The following is a 5,254-nucleotide window of genomic DNA, read 5'->3' on the forward strand; positions in this document are numbered from 1 at the left end:
AATCCTTGCAGAACAAGGCGTTCTTTAACACAAATCAAACAAAGTATAAAATGGCGTCATTGTTCACAGTACACATGCTCTAAACAAAACAGGAAGCAACATTATCCCAGCTATGGGAGATGGTATCACGGAAGCCAGTTACTCCACAAGGACGTGGATCTCACGAGATGCTTAAAATCATTTGCGCTTTGTTTTGAGTGTAAGATTACAGTAAATATGGGCAATGGCTCCAGGACAGCACCGAGGGAAAGCTTAACTATCATAGATACCATCTTTGGGATGATGAACCATCTGCTCTCTCAGATGGATGTGAACTACTTGAAGAAAAACAGGAAAGTTTTCCCCAGTGTCTGAGTCAATATTCATCCTCAACCAACATCGATGAAACAGATTATCCTGCGCTTCAGTGGTGTATGTGGTGGGACGTTGCTGTGTGCATATTAACTGCCATGTTTACTACATTAAAACACTTCACTTCAGAAGTATTTCATTGGTTGTAAAATGTTTTGAGACGACCAGATGTTGTGAAAGGCAGTATAAAAGTGCACATTTATTTTTGTTGCAAAAATAAAATCAAGCTTGCCTGAAGCTGATGATTTGACAGGTCTGTAGACATCCATCAAGACTACTGTGTGAACACAGTAGTTAAGAAACACGCCACAGTTCACACAGATTTGTGTGGTGGCACCATAGTCTTTCAAATATTTTTTACATCTACTTTAGAATAGGGCAGGTAGCCAAGTATTGGTCATCCCGTGTTCTGTGTCTACGTGATCCTTCGGTTAATTTTGATCTTATTTGATGAAACCATTTAGAATGAAAAACTCCCCTGATCAGTTCTGAAAGTGATACTCGTAGGAGTTTCCTTTCATCTGTAAAGTAGGAGGCACATTACGTTCCACATGGTGCGTCAGTTTGAAGATTCTTCCTCAATTTCAGACATCTGCAAGGCCTGAAATTCCGCCTAAGCTCATCCTACTCCCTCGTAATTTCCAAAGTGTGTCAGAAATCCCATCTACCCACAGAGGTTTTGGCATATTTACAGTAAAGCTAGAGTGCCAGGTTAGGGTCACTCCAGAGGAAATTCACTGCTGCATATTAGGATTTTCCTCTACCCTACGAAATTGTGACTTCAATCCATCTTACACAGTGACTTTTAAAAATTCTGACATGGAATGTGGGCATCGCTGGCTGGGCCAGGATTTGTTGCCCTTCCCTAATTGCCCTTGAGAAGGTGGTGGTGGTGTGCTGCAGCCTTGAACTGCTGCAATCCATGTGAAATACCCACCATGACAGGGCAGCACGGTAGCATTGTGGATAGCTCAATTGCTTCACAGCTCCAGGGTCCCAGGTTCGATTCGGGCTTGAGTCACTGTCTGTGCGGAGTCTGCACATCCCCTCTGTGTGTGCGTGGGTTTCCTCCGGGTGCTCCGGTTTCCTCCCACAGTCCAAAGATGTGCAGGTTAGGTGGATTGGCCATGATAAATTGCCCATAGTGTTCAAAATTGCCCTTGGTGCTGGGTGGGGTTACTGGGTTATGGGGATAGGGTGGAAGTGTGGGCTTGGGTAGGGTGCTCTTTCCAAGAGCCGGTATAGACTCGATGGGCCGAATGGCCTCCTTCTGCACTGTAAATTCTATGATTCTATGACATCAGGAATGAGTTCCAGGATTTTGACACAGCTACACTGAAGGAATGGCAGGGTGGTTTCAAGTTAGTCCAAGTGTATGGGTTGGAGAACTTGCAGTTGATGGTGTTCCCATCTACCGGTGCCATCTCCAGTGCCAGTTCGTCCTTTCTCAAGTAAGGAGACCAAAACTGAACACAATTCTCCAGGTATGGCCTCACTAACAACTTATACAATTGCAGCATAACCTCCCTAGTCTTAAACTCCATCCCTCTAGCAATGAAGAGCAAAATTCCATTTGCCTTCTTAATCACCTGTTGCACCTGTAAACCAACTTTCTGCGACTCATGCACTAGCACACCCAGGTCTCTCTGCACAGCAGCATGTTTTAATATTTTATCATTTAAATAATAATCCCTTTTGCTGTTATTCCTACCAAAATGGATAACCTCACATTTGTCAACATTGTATTCCATCTGCCAGACCCTAGCCCATTCACTTAGCCTATCCAAATCCTTCTGCAGACTTCCGGCATCCTCTGCACTTTTTGCTTTACCACTCATCTTAGTGTCGTCTGCAAACTTGGACACATTGCACTTGGTCCCCAACTCCAAATCATCTATGTAAATTGTGAACAATTGTGGGCCCAACACTGATCCCTGAGGGACATCACTAGCTACTGATTGCCAAACAGAGAAACACCAATTAATCACCACTCTTTGTTTTCTATTAATTAACCAATCCTCTATCCATGCTACTACTTTCCCCTTAATGCCATTCATCTTTATCTTATGCAGCAACCTTTTGTGTGGCACCTTGTCAAATACCTCACGCAGAATTACTAGTCTCGGTCATGCTCTTGTTGCCACAGTATTTATATGGGCTGTCTATTTAAGTTTCTGGTCAGTAGTATCCCCCAGCATTTGGTGGCTGGGTAGTTCTGAATAGGGTGCTTGTTTTGGGGTCTTGTGTCAGGCATGTGGACGATGTGGCCCGCCCAGCAGAGCTGATCGAGCGTGATCAATGTTTAGATGCTGGGGATGTTGGCCTGAGGGAAAACACTGACATTGGTGCCTGTACCCTGCCAATAGATTTGCAGGATCTTGCAAAGGCAATGCTTGTGGTACTTCTCCAGGGATTTGAGGTGCCTGCTGTACATAATCCACATTTCTGAGCCATATAGAATGGTGGGTATCACTGTTGCTCTGTAGACCATGAGCTTGGTGCTGGGTCTGAGGTGCTGGTCTTCAAACACTCTCTTCCTCAGGCGACCAAAGGCTGCACTGGCACACTGACAGTAGTATTGAAACTAGTTGTCGATGTCTGTATATGTTGGCAGTTGCCAAGGTAGGAAAAGTAGTCCACTTTGTCCAAGCCCTCGTCATGGATTTTGATAAGTGATTTGGTGGTGGTGGGGAAGGGTGCTGTATGGTCGGGCAGGTTGGTAGAGGACCTTTGTATTACGGATGTTTAGTGCAAGCCCTTATACACTCTTATCCACCTTGCTGAAGGTAATTGATGATGGCTTGGAGCTTGGCCCCTGTGTGTGTGTGTAGACGTGAGCATCGTCTGCGTAAGTTCAAGGACAGAGAATGGGATGACCTTGGATCTGGCCTGTAGGTGGCAGAGGTTGAACGGGTTCCTGCTTGTTCTGTAGTTTAGCTCCACTCCAGCAGGGAGCTTGCTGAGGGCGGCGTGGAACATTGCAGCAAGAAAGATCGAGGGAGCATCGGTGCGATCTTATCGCCTTGCAAGACCCCAGTCCGAATATGACCACAAAGGAAACGCTTCAAGGGCACCGTTAAAGCATCCTTGAAAAAGTGCAACATTCTCACCTGGGAATCCCTGGTCCAAGACTGCGGGAAGTGGAGAAAATGTACCGAGGAAGGAATGAAACACCCTGCGCTACATTGCCGAGGGCAAGCTGAAGCCAAGTTTTGAAAGTGAAAGGAGCATGTGGCAACCTGGCACCCCACCCACCCACTCCTCCAACCACCATCTGCCTCACTTGTGACAGAGACAGTAGATTGTGCATTGGTCTCCCTCCTCAGTCATCTTTTCTTTTTATTCATTATTATGAGATGTGGGTCTCACTGGCTAGGGCAGCATTTGTTGCCCATCTCTAATAGTCCCTTGAGAAGATGGTGGTGAGCTGTCTTCTAGAATCTCTGCAGTCCATGTGGTGTAGGTACACCCACAGTGCTGTTAGGGAAGGAGTTCCAGGATTTTGACTTAGAGACAGTGAAGGAACAGCGATATATTTCCAAGTCAGGATGGTGAATGGCTTGGGAGATGGTGGTGTTCCCAGGTATCTGCTACCCTTGTCCTTCTAGATAGTAGTGGTCTCATTTTTAGCGTGGAAGCAAGTCATCTTCGATTCCTTTGGACTGCCTAAGGAGAAGGAGAAGATGAGGAAGAAGATGGTTGGAGATTCAGTGATGGTAATGCCATTGAATATGACAAGATATCCTCAATATTGGGAAGCTGAGGGCAGCACAGTGGTGCAGTGGTAGCACTGCAGTCTCACGGCGCCGAGGTCCCAGGTTCGATCCCGGCTCTGGGTCACTGTCCATGTGGAGTTTGCACATTCTCCCCGTGTTTGCGTGGGTTTCGCCCCCACAACCCAAAGATGTGCAAGGTAGGTGGATTGAACACGCTAAATTGCCCCTTAATTGGGAAAAAATGAATTGGGTACTCTAAATTTATTTATTTAAAAAAAATATTGGGAAGCTGTAAAGTGGTATCAATAGCCATTGCACTTCAAGAGTAAATTATTGTATTCAAAATCTTGGAGTTATTTTGAAATATTTGCTTCCGCAGTGTACTTACAGGTTTTATTATAATGGGATTGGTCAGTACTGTTTTTAGGATATGTCAACTCTATGCGCCAAAGTAGATCAGCTGCCCTCATAGTAAGTGGTTCACTTTCAAAGACAGTTCCTCATGGTAAGTACTGGGTACTCACTTTAGGAAGCACCCAGCAGTAATGTTATAAAGGTGATGTCTTAGCAATGGTGCAGTTTGGTAGTCATAAGCTCATTATGGGGTCAAACAAGACACTGAAGATTCATCCGTTACCAGAGAGGATGAAATCAGTTACGAGGACACAGAATTTGTGATGGGAACAAAAGACAATGACTGGGATTTCTGTCCCTTCCCACCAGCAGGATTTTCCGGTCCCGCTGAAGGTGAACCCCCCAACCCCCACCACCGTGGCGTGACCAGTGAGCAACGCAAATGGCCATTGACTTCACCTGATGGCCAATGGTGTGCCTTCTCTGTTGGAAAATTCTGGCCAATGGCTGCTGTCTTCCCAATATTTAATTGGAGGAAATCTTTGCCTACCCAGTTCCGGATGGGAGACAGGTAGTGTGACAATTTGGAGACAGTGGAGGGGTTCAGAGAGGTGTTGTGGTGAAGTAGCACAGGATATCATCAGTGTACATGTGGCAACTGACATTTTCAGATGGTGTTGCCAAGGGGAAGCATGTAGATGAGAAATAGAAGGGGACTGAGGATCAGTTCTTCTAAGGAATTCCTTTGGGAATGAGGATGACTTGCTTCCATTCCGGATTGATGGGTTCTGAGATGACTGATAAATCCATGCACAGGGCAGGTGGTTCTTGAA

Source organism: Scyliorhinus torazame, chromosome 5 (assembly GCF_047496885.1).
Source record: "Scyliorhinus torazame isolate Kashiwa2021f chromosome 5, sScyTor2.1, whole genome shotgun sequence".
Classification (NCBI taxonomy): Eukaryota; Metazoa; Chordata; class Chondrichthyes; order Carcharhiniformes; family Scyliorhinidae; genus Scyliorhinus; species Scyliorhinus torazame.